The sequence below is a fragment of the Cupressus sempervirens genome, chromosome 6 (assembly GCF_028749045.1).
Source record: "Cupressus sempervirens isolate cs-2001-9-10 chromosome 6, ASM2874904v1, whole genome shotgun sequence".
NCBI lineage: Eukaryota > Viridiplantae > Streptophyta > Pinopsida > Cupressales > Cupressaceae > Cupressus > Cupressus sempervirens.
Window position 1 is genome coordinate 477,281,655 of NC_143123.1, and position 24,427 is coordinate 477,306,081.

General features: G+C 33.6%; 1 pseudogene; it reads right to left on the reverse strand.

The window, feature by feature from the left end:
* Positions 1 to 12,205: 12,205 nt before the first annotated feature.
* On the reverse strand, positions 12,206 to 23,141 carry LOC149553114 (kinesin-like protein KIN-14R; annotated as a pseudogene).
* Positions 23,142 to 24,427: the final 1,286 nt, after the last annotated feature.

A 24,427-nucleotide genomic window follows, 5' to 3' on the forward strand; every position in this document is an offset into this window, starting at 1 on the left:
TAGTTGAGGATGCTTATCAGTATGCTCTAAAGGCAGAGGATAAGTTGAAGAGGAAAAGTCAAGAATATGCTAGAGGGAAGGAGAAGCAAGATAGCTTGGCACAAGCTAAACTGAGTTTTGAAGGTGAAACTAAACCTGCTGATCAAAAAAGGAGAATAGGTGGAGGTAGATTCAGAGGTAATTATTTCAAATGTGGTAAAGAAGGGCATAGATATTTTGAATTCCAATTGGTAGGACAACTTCTATTGTGAATGAGGTTGTAGTTCAAGACAATCAACCTGAGCAAGGAGAAATTTTTTTGGTTTGATGAATACTAGTTTGTGAGAAAACATTGGATTCTTCTCAAAGGACTAGTTTGTTCAGGACTTGTTGTAAGTCTGGTGGTAAAGTCTGAAAGGTGATTATGGATGGTGGTAGTACTGATAACCTTGTTGCTAGGGAGATGGTTCAAAAACTTGGTTTGAAGAGAGTGAGACATTCTTATCCTTATAAGATTGGTCGGTTGCAAGGTGAACATGCTTTGGAAGTGAGGGAGCAGTGCCTTGTTGATTTCCAGATTGGGTAGTATAAGGATCAAGTGTCGTGTGATATTGTGGATATGAATAGTTTTCATGTGTTGCTTGGTAGACCTTAGCAATATGATTGTAGGGTTGTGCATGATTGTGTCAGGAATGTGTTTACTATCAGAAGTTTTCCCTGATTCCTTTGTAGAATGAAGAGCTCGGTAGGAGGAACCTGAGTATTGGCATACAAGTTGAGTTGGAAAATTTTGAGAGCGTTGGAGATCAGTGTGGAAGGAAAACCTGTAGCACACCTAAGGTGGATGTGAAGAAGTAGAAGAAGCACAAGGGAAAGGGTGTACAAGTCAAAGATTTGGAGGATATGTATGTGAAGAACCAATTTGGGATTTATGCGTTGAATCCTAGAAGATGTTCTTCTAGTACTAGAACATCTTTTTGAACCTGGGGTGTTAGATGCGAGAGCATCCTAGGCTTTTTTTTAATCCTATATGTTAGAGTCGAGTGCAAGTGGTTTCCAAATTTTGGTTGTCATTGAGTTTTTTAGTGGATGCCAAGTTACTATAGCTCTAGTGGATGTTGAGTTATTGTAGCTCTGGTGGATGTCAAGTTACTATAGCTCCTAGTGGATGCTAAGTTATTGTAGCTCCTAGTGGATGTTGAGTGAACCCGTTGGTGTCGATTATTTCTATTGGTGCTAAGTGTTCATGTATGTGTCAAGTGCCAATATTGGTCTTGGTTCTATTCATGTCGAGTTGTCTGTGAGATGACTTTTGGCATTTAATTTATGTATGGGTATTTAATTTAGTGTTGTAGTCAACTTGTGGCTTGACCTATATTTAATGTAAGAGATTTAATTTAGTTCATAATGAGCTAGGTTGACTTGTGGCTTAGTTGGGTATAAGTGAGGGGTCTTATAGAGTCTTTAAGTAAAGAGTTGTTATCATCTAACTTAGAGAAGGGGTTGAAGTGTGGATGCAATTTTTGAAGAGCTAGGATTGCGATTTAGGAACCAGATAATTACTTGGTAGACTTGAGGGTACAAGTGTGGATTCTTCTTGGTGTTCTTATCTAGTTGTGTATCTGGACTAGCTAGGATTGGGTTTGTAAGTGGATCTTGTTATATATTGTAGAACTAATTTTGTAATTGTTGTTTGTATTTGGCCCTAACTTGGAAGGCCTTATAATTGGGCATATTGCATGCAATTAGTTATATCTATGAATTAAGAGTTTTGATTTCGTATCAAATCTTGTCATATTGTTTATATTCCACTGTGTGGTTATTTTTTGGGGGTTAGGACATCTCCTTTGGAGATTCTCCTACCTTGCACTGTGATAGGAATATAGGAAGAAGATAGAGAAAATTGATTAACATGCTACCAAGCAATATAAAGGAAAAAATATAGATACATCTATCACAGTTAGGTGATTACAATCTTCAAAGGATCTATATCAACAAATCAAGTTGCAAACAAGGATCATCCTACTCATTGCATCGTAACAGTTGCATCAAGTAAATCTGCTAACAAGGTGGACCAAACAAGCCTTTATAAGATCTCTTAACATAGTACATCCTTCATTGTATTATTAAATCCTTTCACAAGGTGGACCTAGCAATCCTTCATACTCCTAATAGAGTAGATCACTAGAAGTGATCAATTGTAAGCCTTAATAGGCCAACTTTATTACAGCAGTAGCGAAGCATTGTGGGTGTCATCCCCACCCCACTTTTACCTTCTCCTTGGAGGGTTTATGGGTTACCAACTATTGTGTCAAAGTTTTATGGTGTTGGTTTCTTTATTGTGTTATATTTCATGCAAAATAGTAGATTAGACAATCTAATAAAGTAAAGCAGAAATATTCTAAATGAAAATTTTTAAGTGGTTCCTAATTCACACCCACGCCTCTCAATCACATGTATGGCATTAAATTTCCAAAAATAACAAGTAAATGATTAACTAATCTAAATTCTTTAGCCTATTCACATAGAAATAACTATCTCATCTAACTATAATTCTTAACAAGAATTTGTAAGATACTAAAATGAAATAAAGTGCCTGATTTATAAATGATTGCAAGAGATGTTATCCTTGAGTTGTATAAGCCATAGCTATTAGAGGAGAGGAGAAGAATTTCCATTGGGATTAATCTCCTAGCCATAGACCCTTAAGTATCCCCACACAATATCTACCAAAAAAGGCCCTCCCTACCCTAGGAATTAGGCTTGGGGCACCACTATCCAACCACTAAGAATCCTAGTGTTAGAGTGTCGACTACTTAGTTGACAAGGCCATGGACATCTTCCATCAACCTATCTTCTAACTGGCACTCTAACCTCTAGTAATCATAACATCAAGCATGGCACTAACCTACCTTGGCCGAAGATTTGTGAGGGCAATGTATAGTCCATCACCCACTGCTCGACTTGACAACAAGACTACATTAAGGACTATCATGAGATGACATGGTTTCTTTTAATAATTTACTTTCTTGTTTGAGTTACAGATGTTTCCTTATTTTATTGTGCAACAATATCCTTTGTTCACACCCTTCATCTTGACCATATTGTCCTTCCTATATGATTCATCAAGTGGATTAATGAGTAATGGTAATCCCAACCAATAATCTTCATAACTAGCTTTGGCTTATTAAAGATAAATATGAATCCATAACTTATTATTCATGGACAACTCTTCTATCATTATGGTGTGGACATTTAAAAAGGAAATTAGGTAATGTTTAAGCATTCATATAACATCTAGTATATCTACCATCCTAGCCTCGGTAGCATAATGATAGTTCCCTTTAATCAATTTAGTAATAAGTCCAAGCCTAAGGTAAATACCTAATGTAAACAATATAAGTCCAATAAGAAAAGAGGGTAAGTGGCCAAGTTCATCAAAAGAAGGTAAACACCCAATAAAATGAAAAAGGAGCAATCTAATACCAGAAAAGAAAGGGTTGATGAAGTCGAGTTCACCAAAATGTTCAATGGGCACCAAGCCATTTAAATATGTATGTGAGCAAAAGAGAGAAATTTTCAAATATGATTCCACTTCTAATCCTAATAAGATTAGCTAGGACCCAAAGGAAGAAGGTTTTTAATACTAAATCTAAATTACAAAGGAGAATACAATACAAGGAAATATACCCTTTGGCCCTTGATAAGATAATGTTAATGTAATTGAACTAATTGCTTAAATCATGTAAATCTAAATGTTATGTTAACATAATCATCCCAATTAAGACATAAATCTAGGGTAAAGATATGAAAGCAAATAAAATATAAAAGACTCTCCTTCAAATACATAGAGGAAGATGTATTTTAGCTCCAAAACTCATAGATCTGAATTGTTTCTAAACTTTTAATCATGGATCTTGGAATAAAATGATGAAAGGAAAAAAACCTAAAAATCTCCCCAAAAATAGAGACTGAAGGACTAGGTTGACTTGGGAAGATGTCCTACAACTAGGTTGACATAGTCTGGTGACTTGAAACTAACTTCTCCATAAAGCTCCCAAAAAGTAGGTTCCAAATTAACATAAAAAAGAAGGGTTTTGGGGGTTTTGTTGGGGGATGACTTTCCTTGGTCAATCCCTAAGTTAAGGAAATAACCATAAATGATAAATGTAAATGTAAAGGAGATAAGATAAATTTAGATATTCACCTCACTTGTAAAGTCCCTTGTTAATAAATATTTGTCATGATTTATGTTGTAGATCTTGAATTTGGTATGAAGAATGTAGGATATCTCCATAATTGCAATGGATCTACCATAATCACAATATAGAGCCATGGATGTAAATGTGAATCTATGAAGAAGATAATGAATGCCTCAATGTATATCTCATCCCTTGATGGCCAACAACATGCTAGATCTTGAAGAGAAAATGCTAACAAAATATCCTTGAATGCTTGAAGAAAACTTTCTTGCTTGAATGCTTTGGCGCCTTGCCTTGAGTGCTTGATGATATGTACATTCTTGATGTGAAAATGAATCCCCCAAGAATAATTTTATACTAATTTCTTGGTGGGAAAAGAGTTCAAAGTTGACTTAAGATTGATAGTTAAATGAAGAGTTAACTGCAAGCTAATTGTTAAGCAGAGAGTTAACTTTAGGCTGATAGGGGAGATAAATCAATTAATTTCCAAACTTGAGGACTTTTGAACCCTAAATTTTGCAACCACCAAGGACGAGGTTCACTTGGGTGGACCTAGTCCAGATTGACCTAGGCTAGGTCCACCTAGTCCTAATGAATAGGTTAGAAAGGCCAAAGAAAACTCTAGAAGGTGGTGCAGTTGAAATTGGAAGATGACTAACTGATTAGGAGATATGGTCAAAAGGGTGTCAAAATGAAACCTAGAATACCATGTGAGAGAGCAAGAGATGAAAAAGAAGAGTGAAATGGAAGAGGAGAAGAGAAAAAGTGACATTTTGCACAGGTCCATCCATGGTCCGAGACAAGAATTATAGAAAAGGGTGATAAAAGGTCTTAAAATGCAAGTGCATCCATTTTAAGATGGTACATTTATCCCCCACTTTAGTGAGAGTATGAGTTGCATCAAAATCACAATAAAGTAGATCAAAAGAAAAAAGATGATCTTATTACAACAAAGGAGACAAAGTAATCATCAATATAAGAACAATGCATAGATTTGAAGATAACCCAAAAATCATACCAAGCCAGAAAGGCTAAAGTACTCTAAGCCATACTTAGAATACATATTTTCCCCCAAGGAACTTAAATCTTCATCATATCCAAAATCACAATAAGAGAAATAATACTAAATATAAAGAAAGAGAGAGAAGAGGGTGTGATCAACTTTCCCAATAAGTTTTTTGTTCCTTATTGTGAATCACACAAAAGAGGATTGATTGAATAGTCTAGCAAGTTTGTGTCCCCGATAGTCAATCCCATGAAACAAAATAAAAGGAGGTAGGATCAAATGGTCTAACAGGTTTGTGATTCTGATAGTCAATCCTACAAAGGAAAGAAAAGGGGAGAATTGAATGGTATAGTGTTTGTGTTCTCAATAGTCAACCACACAAATTTTCTTTACACTCTTATGATATAGTACTCCTATATCATGAGAATGGTTTTTGTACATGTGCTATGATAGGTAAAATGGTCTAGGAAGTGGGTATGGCATGCTAGTCAACCAATCCAAGACATTTATAAAAGGAGAGAGTAGATGGCCCTATCAAGTTGTGTGTCATGCTAGTGTACCCTATATGATGTGCTTGAAAATAAAAAACATATGAAAAGGATAAGGAGACCATGTACGCACCCCCTCCTTAAGATGGAAAAATAATTTCTTATTTAAGTATCTTAAGGAATTGATGAAGGAGGATAAAACAATTTCAGCATCAAGATAGTATCCACGAGAAACACCCAGTCCAAACCAAAGAGGTCACAACTCCTATGAGGTCATGGAAGGGTACAATGCAGAGACACCATGCAATAAGTGAAAAAGGAAATCCTTTAAAAAGAGGGTACATTATTATGAGACTCCAAGGTAAGTGTTCTATCTACCATGAAGATCCAATTTCAAATGATGTAAGATTGAATGCCACATGATAAACAAATAACACTCAACAAAAGGAAATAGTGAATCGGTGAGAAAGTGAAAAAGAGGGAAATGATTTCCTTGCCCCCCAAGTATAAGAACAAGAGAAGAGAAATAAAACCTCTTATTCTACTCAGAAAGAAAGCCATGTATTACAATGAGCCCCCAAAAAGAAAGCCAACAACGTTACATGGCATGGAGAGACATGATAAGCACTTAAATGTTACTCAAAGAAATCAGAAGTAAAAGAGAGCTCATTATAAGTAGATATGTGAATAACCTAATAATTAATGAGTTATTGAATCTTATAATGTAAAGCATGACAATCATCAATTGAGTGATTGTGATAAAGGTGATACATGCAAATCAAAAGATTCATGAGTTTTTTACTATGTTTAGGCCTAGTAATCACCTTAGCAAAAAAAAATTAGGTAAGATAAGTTCTTGATTAGTAGGAGAAGATATGTGATGAGAGCCTGCAGGAAAAGAGTCAGATTCAATACTTTTTTGCACACATCTTAAATTATGATCAACACTGGTGTAAGAAGAGTTTGTATGCCCCTTGTTGCCTAAGGGCATATAATTGATGTCACTGGGTTCAATAGGTTCATCATGAGTGGAAGTAGAAACAAAGTTGGTGAAGAGAGGAGTTGCATGATTACTTATAAATGGAAGGTCCTTAACACTATATTCTCCAATAAGAATTGGTGTAAAATCTAAGGATCCCAAATTGTCACCTAGAATGGTACTTGTAGAAGGAGGATAATCATTAGATTCTTGTTTGTGTTGTTCCTCAACATTTAGACAACTATTTGGCTTAGTATCCACATGAAGAGTGCACATGACATTATTATAGATAAACTTGACTTATTGATTAAGAGTTAAAGGAACAACATCCATAGCATATAACAAAGGTCTACCCAAAAGAAGATTGTAAGTGAGAGGTCTAGGAATAACATGGATATGAGTACTCAAGACAACTAGACCTACTTTTATAGGTACAATGATTGTGCATAAATTTTGCTTAGAAATATTATCAAATCCATGAATAGAATTACTATCAAGTATGATATGTGAAAGATTGATGCTAATTTCTTTGAGCATATCCGTGGTACAAATATTAATCCCACATTTGTTATCAAGTAGAGTTTGACAAATAAGGTTACCATTGACTAGGATAGCTACCATAAGAATGTCATAGAAATATTGAATCTCTCTAGGAGATAAGTCATCATGAGTAAACACAATTTGAGGTGGTATAGATGTAGTATTCATGCATTTTAAAATTTAATAGATGTTATCTTGATTAGGAGATGGAGTTGGAAGAGTGGATAAAGCTTGTTTTAAGGCTTCATGATATGTAGAAGATGTTTGAAGAAGTTCCCAAAAAGAGATCTTGACAGGGGTATTGTGTAACTGCAATACCAAATCATAATCCAACCCAAGATTTTGAGAAATACAAGGTAGAGGGGGAAGAATGGATTTAGAAGGTGGAAGTGATGTAGGTTGAGGATTATTTCTTGTATGATAGTTGTGAGACACCATATGATAATCCTAAGAATCGCTATGTTCCACATTAAGAGTTATGGAAGGAAAACCCTTAAGGGTGATGAGAGGTTTATTTGATGAAGGGTAACCATTGAGAGTGAGAATAGGTTCAGCAAAATTAACATGATTAAGACCTTTCTTCTTCATAGACACGTCGCTAGAAGAGAGAACATTAAGGAGATTTTTAGTATCACTTTGTCCTAAAGAATCTTTAGAATAGGGATTGTAGACATATGTTAATTATTCATCTCTACTAGGATCATCGAATGAAGGCAAGGTCACATTGATGAAAGTATTTATAATGTCCTCCTCTTATGCTAAAATATCCCTAAGAGAAAGGTATTGCAGGAAGGTAGAAAATCATCCTTACCAAAAGTGTCCTCATAGATAAGGTTTATATTAGGAGAAATGTTAACATAAATCTCTAACTTTCCCTCACAAATAGAGAGATCATTAAGAGAGAAGTAAAAATCATAATCTTTCTCTAATAGTTCCTTATAAGCTTATGTAAGAGAGGAAAAGGAAACATCACATACCCTAGATTGATTCCTTTTATGGGAAATATGTCTTAAAGGAGGATGTTGTTTTATGGAAAAGGGGGTAGCGTAATGGTTGAAAAATACTCAACAACTTTTGCAACATGAGTTAAATGTATGCAAGGTAGATCTAACCATGCAATGCAAAAGAAGATTAAAAGAAGAGATAAAGCAATCTAACTTAATAAGATAGCCAAATATAATTCCAAAAATGCAAAAGGTATCGGGTTCACCTAAAAGAAGGTAAATACCTAATATAAACAATATAAGTCCAATAAGAAAAGAGGGTAAGTGGTAAGGTTCATCAAAAGAAGGTAAACACCCAATAAAATGAAAAAGGAGTGATCTAACACCACAAAAGAAAGAGTTGATGAGGTCAAGTTCACCAAAATGTTCAATGGGCACTGAGCCATTCAAATATGTATGTGAGGGAAAGAGGAGAATTTTCAAATATTATTCCACTTCTAATCCAAATTAGATTAGCTAGGACCGAAAGGAAGAAGGTTGCTAATACTAAATCCAAATTATAAAGGAGAATACAATACAAGGAAATACACTCTTTGGCCCTTGATAGGATAATTTGAATGTGGAATTGAACTGATTGCTTAAATAATGTAAATATAAATGCTATGTGAAAACAATTATCCCAATTAAGACATAAATCTAAGGTAAACATATGAAAGGAAATAAAATATAAAAGACTCACCTTGAAATGCATAGAGGAAGATGTATTTTAGCTCCAGAACTCACAGATTTAAATTATTTCTGAACTTATAATCGAGGATCTTGAAATAAAATGATGAAAGGAATAACACCCAAAAATCTCTTTGAAAACAGAGACTAAAGGACTAGGTCAACTTGGGAAGATGTCCTATAACTAGGTTGATGTAGTTTGGCAACCTGAAACTAAGTTCTCTAGAAAGCTCTCAAAATGTTAGTTCTAGACCTTGACACCTTTCACTAATATTCTGCAAATTAACACAAAAAATAAGGGCTTTGGGAGTTTTGTTGGGGGAAAGGTTGCCTTGGTCAAGCCCTAAGTTAAGGAATTAACCATAAATAATAAATGTAAATGTAAAGGAAATAAGATAAATGTAGAGATGCACCTTGCTTGTAAAGACACTTGTCAATAAGGATTTGTTGTCATTTATGTTGTAGATCTTGAATTTGGTACGAAGGATGTAGGATATCTCGAAAATTGCAATGGATCTACCATAACCATATTATGGAGATATGGATGTAAATGTGCATCAATGAAGAAGATAATGAATGCCTCAATGTAGATCTCATCCCTTGATGGCCAAAAACATGCTAGATCTTGAAGAGGAAATGCTAACAAAATAGCCTTGAATGCTTGGATGCCTTGCCTTGAGTGCTTAATGATCTATGAATTTTTGATATGAAAATGAAGCCCCCAAGCCTCTTTTTATATTCATTTCCTAGTGGGAAAATAGTTAAAGGCTGACTTAAGACTGACTATTAAATGAAAAGTTAATTGTAGATTGACTATTAAGCGAATAGTTAACTTCGGGCCAACAGAAGACAAAAATTAATTAATTGGAAAACTCGAGGACTTTTGAGCCCCAAACTCCACAACCACAGGGGATTAGGTCAACCTAGTCTAGGTCGACATAGTTCGGGTCAACATAGTCTAGGTCAACCTAGTCTAGGTCGACATAGTCTAGGTCAACCTAGTCCAAGTCATCCTAGATCTAGTGGACAAGTCAAAAAGGTCATAGAAAACTCCAAGAGGTGATGCAGTTGAAACTAGAAAATGATTGACTGATTAGGAGATATGGTCAAAAGGGTATCAAAATGACACCTAGAAGACCATGTGGGAGATTGAGAGACAATTAAGAAGAGCAAAATAGAAGAAAAGAAGAGTAAAAGAGACATTGAGCATAGGTCCATCCATGGTCTGAGAGAGGAATTATGGAAAAGGGTGTTGGAAGGTCTTAAAATGCAAGGGTTTCAATTTTAAGACAGTACATTAGCTTGTTAATACACATTTTTTCAGAAGTTTTCTCTTTACAAATCCAAATCTCCAAGGTATAGAATTCTTATCACAGGAAGCATATTGCAAAATGCTTCTATATAATTTTGCACATGTACTAGTTTATATTTCAATAATATGTTCAATAAATTATACATATTGTAGTTCAACACAATCATGTCATTCATCATTTCATTTACAATCAAATACAATAACATAGGAAAATCTTTAAATGCTTCAGTCATGCATTACAATCTATTTACAAAATATATTGATTCATGTGTAGAGGTAAACATGGTTAATGGTTAGATTTGCATAGTATGAGCAACTCTAACTAACTCAAAGAATGCCTTCTCCAAGAGACTTCAAAATGTAATGATGATTATGTAAAGATGTAAGAAATTCTAAATGTAAACGTCTGTAAAGGTGTATCAATTACAAAGAAAGTATCGAGAGAAGAGCATAGATTGGAAATGAGGTAATAATAGTGTCTCAATTTTCTAGAGAAGAAAATATATATACAATTAAGAACCATAACATAAAACGTAGCTTTCTGAGCTTAGTTACGAGCAAGACACAAGGGTGGCAGGAGTAACAAGATTCTTTGGCCATTGACTCATGTAATAATATTAATATTGATAATATGGCCATCCAAAAATAAATAATAAAAAGGTCAATGAGAGAAATAGAGAATGGTGGTTGTTCAAAGAGAAAATTAGACTATTGCCAAGAATTATTAATTCATGTGTAACACTTAGTACACTAGTGTCATCTGCCACCTATATATACTTGTATACATATGTGTGTGTGTGTGTATACATGTAGATGTATATATATGTATATATCTATGTAGATATGTATGTATATGTATGTATATATATATGTGTGTGTGTGTGTGTGTGTGTGTGTGTGTGTGTGTGTGTGTGTGTGTGTGTGTGTGTTTATGTGTATATATGTGTATATATGTATATGTATACACTAGTACAAAAACAACAATATATTACTAAATAAACTACTAAAAGTTGTAGATATGTGACTAATTTTGATCACGTGACCAATGGTAGTTTATTGCCAGACATTTATCTCCCAACCAAATTTATGACTAAACTATTTTAATCATTGATTTAGTCATTCATTGTTGTTAGATGGTAGTTTATTTGGTAGTTTATTTGGTAATTTTGGTAGTATATCCAGTAGTTTATTTGGTAGTTTATTTGATAGTTTATTTAGCAGTTTATTTAGTATTATATTTGGAATTATATTTGGTAGTTTATGTGGTAATTTTGGTAGTATATCTAGTAGTTGATTTCGTAGTTTATTTAGCAGTTTATTTGGTATTATATTTGGTAGTATATTTGATAGTATATTTGGTAGTTTATTTTGTAGCATATTTAGTATTTTATTTGGTAGTTTATTTAATCATTAATTTAATCATATTAGGGTATAGTGGAATCGAACCACCATCCTCCTACTTGTAAAGCTAGTGCTCTTCCATTGAGCTAGTACCCTTTAGTGATGTTATTAAATGCATAATATAAAGATCAAGAGAATTTTTTCATTATCAAATTCTTTACATGTGACTTGTTCCCCTTATTATAATTAAGTTGTGGAACAAAAAAATAAAAACCTTAATAGTAGTAGTTAAGTGTAAAAAACCAACCAATTCATTTCATCACCAACAACAACACTGCCCAGATTGTGAAATAATTTATTTAGTAAATTATTAAGTGTTTATGTAGACGATCTTCATGGAATCACCTTCTTTCTTAAATACTAGTCACCCATTTGTTAGCCAAGCCTTTTTTCGTGATTTAATCATTCATTGGAGAACAAAAAACTATGAATATAAGAAGTGTAAGAAATAAGAAAAACATTATTGCAATATCACTTCAGGAAATATAACACATATGTAGCTTTAAAAGCATCCTATAACACTACTTAAATAAGTGACATAACTTTAAAACCATCAAATTTTCAAAATTTGTAAAAGCTATATTCTCTAAAAGCATTTTCTTTATAAGTCATAAATAGGGAATAACATCTATTTATACTTCAAAAGCTCAATTGGATCAATTTGTTTCCGAGCTGGACCAAGTTCTATGCCTCAAACTCTACTAACAAAATTGAGTGAGCACAATGTTTCACTTATATAATTTTCATTAGGACTGATTTGTACAAACATGAGAGTTTTTGAGTCTCCTCCTACAAATATAATTAATCATATATTGTCACAAGTTGTTTCAATTAGCTTAGGATAGAGTAGCAACTGAAAAAAGAAAAAGAAATCCAAACATTTTGAAAGGAAAGGTTCAAATCTAATGAATCTTGTAGCAGATGTGTTAACTTAGCATTTTTGTATCCAAACAACAGATCTTAGAAGTTGAGAAATTTGTGATCTTTCAATGTATAAAATATAAAACATAAAGAGAGAGAAAGAGATTCTACTATCAAACAAACCTTAATGGAATGTGACTATTCTTGGTTGCTCGAGAAGATATTGCATTCCCAAGTGTAGAGAGTGATTTGCTAATGTTTTGTGCCTCTTTAAGGTGCTCTCCTTGAACATCAATTTTAGTGACTCGCTCACTACCTACAAGATCCATGAGCCAAAGCTTGCTTTTGGTGCACTCTCCATTAATCAAAATTTCACCTCTAACCATCACACAAAGTATACTGCAAAATAACAATACACAAGGAATTATTGAAAATCAAACATATGATCCAAATCCAATGTACAGAACAAAACATAAAAATTTCAAATGATTTTCTGTAAGATATTGGAGCAGGATTAAAAAATTTGGAGCAATTATGTGCCAAAGCATCAAAAGCCTGATTTGAATGAATGAGACTAAAGCATGAGATACAGATTAAAGCATTACAAATTTAAAGAAATTATCTTTAGGCGTATCACATACTAGTGTGAATGACTACTGTGTTCATTAGCATTAGTTGAGCCAACAACTTGAGCACTACTTCTAGTTTGCAACACCTCCTAGACCTCACTCATGCTATGCACCTAAGCTTCAACAAGCCCTAGAACATGATGAACCCCTTCAGCTACCTATTTTACCTCCAACCTATTAATAACACATGCAACAATTTCAAATAATTTGGCTTTTTATCAATATTTGAGAGCTATATAATGACAAGATAAATCATGAAGTATTAAATTTGTTTAGGATTTACTTCTTTATGGTTTGTCCTAGTTGAGGAGGAGCTGTAAGAAAATCTTGTATTTGCTCATTGTAAACTTCTAGAATACTAACAAAGATATCATAATTCACTTGCCCTTTTCTTTCATGAGCTACTCTGAAGATCTCCTCCAAATACCTCAATTTTCTTGTATTCCTTCCATTGTAATTGTCTTCCCAATTCTATTTTGTCAATATGAAAAGATGCAAACATTGTACCCATCCAAAACTGAAATAGCAATAGGTGCAGTGTCGGCAAAAAATCCTCTTCTAGAATAACAATAGTTACAAACGACTTGTTCCTAAAAATTCTATACTTCTCTGCTTGACATGACAATAAAAATGAGTTTCAACTGAAATATTTACAAATCTTATAGCATATGTAAATACAATTTACCTTGATTGTCCTGTTGGGTAAAAACTAAATCAAATCTAAAGACTTTTTTGGGAGCTCCATTTGCCTATATGTTGATCTCACAGTCTTTGGCAACATCAAACTCTGCTACAGAAATAACTCCTTGCATGATCTTTTCAACACTCAATAGGTGGCACCTACAAAAGACTCTAATGTTTCCTATAGAAAAACAAAAGTAACTATGACTTCAACATGTATCCCAATGACCTAATTCTAATGTTTCCTGTAGAAAAAAAAAAGTAACTATGACTTCAACATTTACTCCAATGACCTAATTGTTTCAATGCAGATAATAAGAAACATGAAATTATTTACATGCCTTTGAGCTCCAACAATTTGTTATAGAGTTTCTTTCATTCCTTACATTCTTCTACAAACTCTTCTTTTAGTTCAATGAACTGTACTTTTAGTTCTTCGTGCTGATCAACTACTAAATAAAAAATTGTAAAAATAGCAGCTCCTTGAAGGTTTGCAATAAAAAGTTAAAAATAGTTCAAACATTTTAGATATTACATAGAGCTTGCACAATAGAAGTCATTCCACTCATACCAGCAAATGACGAGACATGAGAATTGGCCTCCTCTAATACTTTAACATAGTCACTCTTCAACATCTACTATCCCCAGAAACAATTCAAAAGCATGCTCAGATTACACAGTTGATGCATAGAGAAAAACAACTTTCTGATAATACAAAATATTATTCTTAGTTCCTACCTCCACCTTGATGAAACACATTTTTTCTAATAATATATTTATATACAGGTGTACCAAACCACTGTGAAAGTAAAATTTCATTAAGACACTTTTGTTCAAAGAATTGCATATAGAATTTGATTAAATGAAACAATACCAATGAATATTCTTATGCATGCACCCTATATTGGACATGTCATGTATTTGGCACAAAGGAACCATTGCCAGAAGCTTCTCTCCCCCACTCTATTCTAGATAGAATTATAGAATACACTAGAATAAGATTTTGGCTTTCAAAATTATCGGGTGCATAGCAAGAGGTAACAATTTGGTATTAGTAAGGAGGAAATTGTGGAAGTTGTCATCTCCCATTTCGTGGCAAAGTTTATAATAAGAAAATTATGATTAGCTTAGCTCCCAAGGTCATTTGAAACCTCACTACTATACATAGATAAAATTAGTCATCAACATGTGTTGTTTCTTGTGCTCTTGATGACTACAGTGAATTTGTGACTACACAATGGAAAAACACCCATGCTAACCATGACACCAAAATCACTACATCTTTATATTGCATTTTAACATTTATTGAAGAGGATTGAGGTGCCTTCAACAGCTTGTCACTCAATAGGTGGATTTTAGAGACCCACATTTTCTTGTCACTCTTATGCTTGTCCTGCAGATCCCTTAGCTCATTCACTTGATCCTCCACAACATAAGTTGTAAAAAATAAGACAAATTATTGCAAAATCAATATCAAAGCACAAATTGGATAAAGAATTGCTAAAGTTAGAAATGTAAGATCAATTTCCTTTATGTCTCTTTGTTTTAATACTTTTTTATTTTCTTGTATCATTTTGGGAAACAATTGAAGGAACACATAACATACTGACATTTTCAAGTGTGTATATTATATTTTTCTGTGTAGTTAGTTATTAGGGTGAAATTTCTTTCATTTTTCAAAGTTTAATAGTTAAATGTGAGGTCAAATTTGGGTGCAAGGTATATAAATTTAAATTGATACGGTATTGTTGAGTTTTGATTTTTTTTAAAGTAAGATATCCTATCATCATCTATCCACTATCTAAGTGTGAGCTAGTTTAATACATCACAAGCATCTCATTGTGAAGGTTTCGATCATTTATCCCAACATTAGTATTCTATATATTTTAAGAATTGTTGCAATTTTTTTTTAAAAAATTCATGTCTAGAAAAACAATTGATTGAATGAAACAAACCCCACTACTTGATCAACTGCAATGGTAAGGTTGCTAACACAGTTCAAATTATTCTCCTTTATCAAAACCTCTTCTATTGTAGTTAGAGAAGCAACCCTCTCAGTGAAGAGGAAATGAATAATAATGAACTCTTCAATATATTTCTATTTTGATTTCTTATCTCTCCTTGCATGCAAATTTTCTTGACCTGATAACGTATAGTCTCATATTTTCACATCTACCTACATTATGCTAATACAAAGTATAGAGAAGTCAATTTTGGTGGAAGTCTTTCTATTTTCTCTACTTTTTGTGTTTTCTTATATAATTTCATGATGACAACTAAAAGAACATATAACATATTAAAAATTGGAAGTATGAAGATTATGTATCTAAGTAATATAAGTGGTTATCAAGGTGAAATTTCTTTGTTAAATATTAGGTTAAATTTGGATAAATGGTATATAAATTCAAAATGATAAGTTGGGTTGAATACTGTCACCAGCCGATGTTTAAATCCCATTAGGGGATGTTAGGCTCTAAGGTCAATTCTTTAATCATGATAACTAGATCCACCTGGATAACTAACACTGGAGTATGGAGAACCGACACTGCTTCACCCTATAATCAACAGTTCAATGTCTTATTGTTTAGATGGTTATAAATATAAAATATGTTTAAGAGTTAAACCACATTATAATATTTTTACAACCGCGTTCTTTGCATCAGTTATCAAATAATAAAGCATAGGGACATTTCAGTGGAGCGTTGATAGGGAAACTTACCCGTGATGGCCATGGTCAGCACTAAAAACTACCAGAACGAATTTTGACATGAAACTTCATCAAACCATAGGATCCATGGTGGGAAAATTTAGGCAATGCCAATAAACATACAAAAATGAAAAGGCAAAAAAGAAATACCTTGAGGTCGATGTTTTGAGAGAGACATGAGCACAAATGAATGTCGATTATGGTCACACGATTTTAGGGTTAAATAAATGAGCCAAAAGAGTTATATAAACTAACCTTTTTTAACCTTTGTTATATGTTCAATTTAATTAAGCGCTTGTTCATCTTTATTAAGTATTTTAGTTTGCATTAGATATAAATGAAACTCGTAGTTATGATCTTATAATCACTCAAGAAAAATTGTATGCAAAATTGGGGTTTAGGTTTTGTTATTTTTCCTATTTTTAAATAGGAAGTACTTAATTAAATGATATTATATAAAATATTTTTATTAAAATTTATTTTTAATGTAAAAATAATAAGACAATTTGGGTTATGAGTCAAGTTAATACGATCGAGTGGGGATCAACATGCTTTTTAAAGGGTTTATAGTAGTCATGTGACATTTTTTGAGTCCTTTAGGGTCACACATTAGTTATATAGGACTTTAAATTTATATTACTCCAATTTGAATTTGACTTTAGTTTACCTCCTTCTTATATATGTTTCCCTTAAATTTTAACCAAAAGTAGATTTTTTTATAGATTTGAAGAGAGAGAGAATGGTATTCTTTTAGTTTAAGTTCAATTGAGGATCAATTCTCCTTGTGGTTTGGGTCTTTCATTTTCAGTTTATAAGAAATAAGAATAGAACAATATTAGTCGGTTATTTAAGCACATTCAATTATCTGATCAATTGTTTAATTATTCTTTTATTCAATGACCAAATTAGTCATATATTTAGTTATTTATACTTCTAAATTGATAACAAATAGTATAATTTGATCATTTTTAGTCACATGACTAAAAGTTTTAGTCATGTAGTCATTTATTTACCAAAATTCTACTAGTGATATATAGATATATGTGTGTGTGTATATGTATATGTATATGTATATGTATATATATATATATACATATACATATATATATATATATATGTATATATATGTGTATATATATATGTATATATGTATATATATGTATATGTATATGTATATGTATATATATATATATATGTATATGTATATATATATATATATATATATATATGTATATGTATATATATATATATATATATATATGTATATGTATATATATATATATATATATATATATGTATATGTATATATATATATATATATATATATATATATTGTTGGAATTATGATATATTTGTCATTAGTGCAAACACTTATTCAATTCTGAATGCTTATCTAGCTCATCACTTAGTCTACAGTGTATATCGAGCATTCAGTGGTTACCTTATAAGTTCAGTAGGTAAACAGTTCTCACCGAGCACTCCAGAGGATACCGAGTGAATGAGAAGTTCAGCAATGTTTACCGAGTGAAAAAGGTAAACAAAGGACTCAATGTTTACTGAGTGAAAAAGGTAAATGAAGGACTTAGTGTTTACCGAGTCAAAAAGGTAAACGAAGGACTTAGTGTTTATCGAGTGAAAAAGGTAAATGAAGGACTCAATGTTTACTGAGTAAAGCAAGGTAGATGAAGAAGCTAGTTTCTACTGAGTGACACTATATCTACCAAGTCACGAATGGTTACCGAGGTCCAAGAAATGATGTGTAGCTAGTATGAACCGAGCCTCTACTCCTACCAAGTGCATGCTGATGCCGAGTAATGTAGTGGATGTCGAGTATCAAAAGGTCACTGAGTCAGTTCAGTGAATCTGAGTTATTTACTATTGGGCCGACTCAGTAATGGTTTGTTCACTTATGTTTTGGCCGACCTTGCAATTGTAAATATTGGAATGGTATATATGTAATGTATGATATCATTTGTAGTATGAGGTGTAGGAAAATATGAAGAGAGTGATGTTTGCATGTGAAGAAGGTATTGCTATATTTTGAGAAAAAGTGAATCAGCAACAGAGTAAAAAGGAATATAGCAAGGTCAACATAGGAGCAAAAAAGTTATATCTATCACATTAGGTGATCAATGCAAAAAGGATCTTATCAGCAAATAGTTGTAAGAAGATCCACTGCTTCATCCTAATAGGTGAATCAGTTTATAAATCCTTTAATAGGGTAGACTTAACAGTCTTTTTGTAAATCTCCTAACAGAGTGCATACTTCACTGTATGTTTGTAAATCCTCTAACAAGGTGGATCTAGTAGTCCTACTTGCTCCTAATAGGGAAGATCACTAGAAGTGATCATTGTAAGCCTTAACAGGCCAACTTTATGCTGCAGTATTGAAGTTTTGTGGGCATTATCCCCACCCCAGTTTTACTTTCTATTTGGAAGGTTTCTAGGTCACCAAATCTCTATGTACATGTGCAATGAATGTTTGATCTTTCATTTATGTAGTAGATTAGATGAATGAATGATGAATGGTTAAAATACTAAATTGTTTAAAAGTTTTATAAGTTACTGATTCACCCCTCCCCTCTCAGTAACCTATCTTATCTTGAATATTTCCAACAATTGGTATCAAAGCTTTGTGGTTCTCAGGATAAAGTTTAACAGCTTGAGCAAAGATCAAGGACAATAAAGATATTCAGACTTAACAAATCTATTGAAAATGAAAAGCTAGATTTGGAAATGGCCATGGCTCAACTCAAAGAAGCAAAGGAGCATCTTTCTCAATCTCTAAAAAGAAGGAAGAAACTTGCAAGACAAATGAATGATCATCAGTATGTTGAAGAAAAGATTGAAGACCTTTTACCATCAAGCAGTTCAAATGAAGCTAATGAAGCAATCAAGGAACTCCTAGCAAAGAATGGTTCTCTGTAGGAAGAAGTAAGAAAGCTTAAAAGAGAACAATAAATCCAATTAATCAGACTATGTGAAGTTTTGGAACAGAGAAACAAGGCAAATAAAGACTTAGAGGCAAGAAATAAGCAATCCCTCCAGCATGAAGATCTTGTAGGTCAACTATCTAATGCAAATGAAGAAATTATGAATTTAAGATCTGAGAATGAAAGTTTGAGAAATGATTTAATCATTGAAAGACAAATCAATGCAAGCTTACAAAGTGATCTGAGATCTGAAAGACAAATCAATGAAAGTTTGGAAAATGACCTAAATGTTGAAAAGTAAGTCAATGAAAGGATGATGATATCTCAAGCAGACATGAATCAATTGAATCAACAAAATTAGCAGAATCTTCATAAACAAAAACGTAAAGTTGGTCTTGGATATAAGGAAGAAGGTGAAACCTCCAAACAAGGTGCACAAAGGAATCAAAGACCCACTTGCAATCACTATGGCAAGATAGGTCATACATCAAACAAATGTTGGAGTAATGGAAAGGCAAAATTCAATGCTAAATGCTTCGACTGCAATCAGCATGGTCAAAAAGCTAATGAATGCAAAGAAAAACCAAAATTTGAAGGAAAATGTCACACATGCAAGAAACAAGGTCACAAGGCATCTGAATGCAAATCAAAAACATTCAATCCAGTAGAACAAATTATCAAAGCAATATTTGGTTGGGACTAAAATACTTGGTGCAGGTGTCACTATTGTGGAGAATATGGACACATTGGGATAAACTGTGCAAGACATCACCTAAGAAAGAAGGATACAACCATAAGATGTTACACATGTACTGAACTTGGTCATACAACCAAGAATTGCATGAATATTGGAAGAATTGAAGATGAAAAGAAAGCTAAAGCTGATAACATTTGGAAGCAGATGAGACAATAGTGGATTCCTAAATCTACCGAGCAAGACAGTTCAAATGATGGTCATGTCACTCAAGAAATGGGTGACTTCACCATTTCCAATTAGATTTAAAAGAATCAAGAACTGCATCTTCTAGCCATATCTTAAGCAGTTCTAGAGTCAAAGAGTGCAAATGATAAAATGAGTATTTCAGATACAAGGATCAAAGAAAAGTTATCATTCATCGTGTTGCATCTACCGAGAAAGGTTGGCTAAAGACCTTACCGAGCTAGGTTGGGAGTATCAAAGATTTTGTTCAACCACCAAGTTGCAAGAGGTTACTGAGTAAATCAATGACAGACTGGCAAGCACTATGTCATCTCAGCTACCTTTGTACCAAGCATTAATGACAATATTTCCATCAAAAGGGCAAAATTCAATTTCATTTTTCACCAAGACTTAAGAATACTCATAGCTAAAAGATTTCTAGTTGCACGTTAGTGATTCCAAGCGATTTGAAGCGAATTTCCTGCGAAGAATTTGTTTGAAGAATTTATCATCCACCGAGCAGCAATGGCATCTGCAAGCACCAACAGAAGCAAGGCAAAAAGGGGTTCTGAAATGCTCATGAAAGGAGTGGAATGGAAAGCCCCAAAATTCAAACTAGTGCCTGCAATTGCTGAATCACTTGACCCACATGGAGCTCAATCGCAAATTCCACCTAAGGTACTTCTTATTAATGATATTTGTGCTCATTTCAAATGCACTATTCAAGAAATTGGTACATTAGATATGGACAATGCCCTAGGAAAATTATGTGTTGATGGAGCCCTAAAACCTAAGCATAAACACTTAGAAGAAAAAGGCTTAACCCACATTCCGCACCTACCAAGGAATTTCCAAGTTAAATGGGTGAGATATGTTTTGAGCCGTGTACACAATGGTTAGTTGTGGTTGGAGCAACCCGTATTGATAACCAAGAAGATGGTTCATAAGATCACGGGTTTGCCTATGCTCAGCAAAACCAAAACCACTAAAACCCTAGGTCGGGATGAGCTGCAGAAGAAAACCCTAGCAGAATGGAACGAAAGAGGACTGAAGCTTAACAATATATCTGACATGGAATTCAGGTTTGGCATTCATGTAATTGCATATAAACTATATAGTTCCAGCAGATTGAATAGTGTACCATGTGAGGCTGTGGATTTAGCATTTAAGATAGTAAATAAAAATCTAGAATATGACTTGGCAGACTTACTGTTGAAATAGTTAAACAAGAATATGAAAAGTATTAGGACTTCAAAGAATAACCCTTGTAAATTTGGCTCATTGTTAATTTGCTTGTTCTTTTATGTGCAAAAATTATTTCCATCAAAAGGAACAATAGTATGGAGAAAAGACATTCCAATTCTATATCAGATTAAATGAGTTTATAGCAGAAATGGGTGAAAATTTTGACAAAGTCATGGATAACTATTTTGGAGACTTCAAGGAAAGGATGAATAACAGGTTCAGAATTCCTCCTAAGCTTGTTGAGGATTATAAAGATGATATATATTTCATGGTTGACTGTGATAAAGTGTACATATAGGCAGTCATACCTCAAGTGGCATGGGTAAAACCATTGCCTTATAAATTAAATATTGATGAAGCAAGAGACATCATTGAGGCACTGGTGAATGAACCAGCTATTCCTAACATCCCTGCCTTTGGAACTTATGATGAAGCAAAGGCCAGAATTGATCTTGAAATCAAGCTACCATAGGCCATAAGCAAAGGCAACAAAAAGATAGCTAAATTGAAAATTGCAACCAGTCCTCTCATGCTAACAGAAGGAAAAGGTGAGGACGAAGAAGATGATGAAGAAGGAGGAGAAGAAGAAAAAGAAGAACAAGAATATGAAGAAGAACCTCCAAAGGAGAAAGGTAAGGCAATCATTATCAAACCTAAAAAGAAGCCTACTGTAGTATTCACCAAAAGAACTCGAAAAGGCAAACAGGAACCTATACTGGTCAGGCCTCCACCCACATTTGAGGAAAGGCTCAAACAATTGGAAGAAGGAGCAGGCATCACAAATTTCAAGGCATTAAAATCTAAAACAAGAACAGATGTTGAGAGAATGTAGATTGAGGAACTGGTACTCTCCAAGATGGGTAAATGGAAATACTCCTCGAACTAGCTTGCCTCTCAAATCTCCAAAGAACTGCTAGAGAGATTGCAATCGAGATGGGAGTCAATCACCCAAATGGTAAAAGAAATCTATGAGCAATCTCTGAAAAATCTTAGACCAAGTCTCACTGGAGTAGAAATAAAGACTAAAATGAAAAATCATGAAGGTAAAATGATGATTAGATTTCACACCTGTTTGATTTTAATCAAAAACATTGAGCATGTTGTAAATGATGCAACAAACATGTGGAAAAAATCTATCATCTGCATAAGCCCAGTAAAGACCCAATAGAAATCAAGGATGATGATAACAGTGACAGTGATGATATTAATGGCACTCCATCCATCACAGTCTCACCAGGAGAGCTAAATGCACTAATGGAAGAAGACAAGGAGGAAGAAGGAATGGAGGAAGAAGCTAAAGAGGAAGATAAGGAGGAAGATGATCCAGTAAAAATTGCAGCAGCATTTATTGCATCCCTTCCTCATTCTCCACCTAAAACTATCACATCATCAAGGTTGGAGTCAGCTTCAACAGGTTTGATAGCATCTACATCAGATTTATCATCTACACCTGCCACATCATAGCTCCAGGTATCATCGTTGGAAGTGTCTACCACTTCATCTACAGAGCTGTAGCCCTCTTCTTCAGCTACCAAGCCCGCCTCCTCAGCTCCATCATCATCATCAGTCAATATAACAGTAAGTTCCATAATTTTGTCAGTTCCATCTTGTTCTACAATTTTGTCAGTATTATCTGCATCTACTTCAAATCCAATTAGTTCAGATACTGCTATACCGAGTGTATCATCATTTTTGGGAAGTATTCCAATTTTTGATCCGGTAAATACTTCTATTAGCATTCAATCCTCAAGTCCTATCCCAGTTTTTACTGCTAGTCCTTCCATCTCTTCTATTGTGTCCATTCCTAAAATCAAACCAATCATCACAGAATTCAAACAAAAGCATCCATTAAGACTTCTGATCACTGGAAAGGAAATTCTAGAAGATATTGACTTAGACAGAGAGGTAGTGATTCCAAAGATTGACTATGAAAATGCTACCATTGAAGAGATGAGGTTTGCTAGTCAACTAATAGAGATGAAAGCTACGCAGAAGCAGTTAAGGTCTGAAAGGGATAAGGAATACAAAATAATTGAGAACGCCAAGAATATAATTACAGATGCTATAGGTGTTGAAGTAGATTCTACTCAACACATTTTGATTTAGTTAGAAGAGGCTGTAAATAAATTCAATGAGGACACCTCTGGTCAAGAAAAATTGATTGAAAAGGCTAAAAGGAAATTTGATAATAAGGTGCTTGAGCACATTGCTCAGTACATTGCAATAAAATAGGCAGAATTGTCCACAATTTTGGCCAATCTTGAAAATTCCTTTAATAATGTAACTTCACTTTTTGCCAAACTTTGTGATGTTACCAAGTACACCAAGGAGATCAAAGAAAAATTGAATAAAATTGATGAGGATATGAAGGTTAGTGCCCAAATGCTACAACTTGACCCCAATTCAAGTTCATCCCATCATTTTAGAATTGGATTTTTGTCAGAAAAGTAGGCAGAATTGTTGAGAGAGGAAGCAAGGATCAGGTCTACCTTGATTAACATTTAGAATATGATCCTTCCTATCATGGACACAATGTAGAAACACATTGTCTACTCCAAAACATTGATCCATGACAACAATTTTTCAGTTGCAAATCATGTGATTGAACTTTTGGCTGAAGTTCAAATAGCACTCTCCACCTGCACAATTTTGCAAGAAAATTGGGATAAGACTTTGGCTCTTATTCTCAAGGTACACTCTAAGATTATCTCTCATTTTGGTGTCTCTGTGTAAATACATATTGTGTAATTTGGCATTATTGTCAAAAAGGGGGAGATATATGTAAATAAGGAAGCCATGTGTAAAGATAGAGATATTTGTAAAATACTCTGTGCATATTGTATGGGGGAGATTTATGTAAATCAGTGCGTCAAAT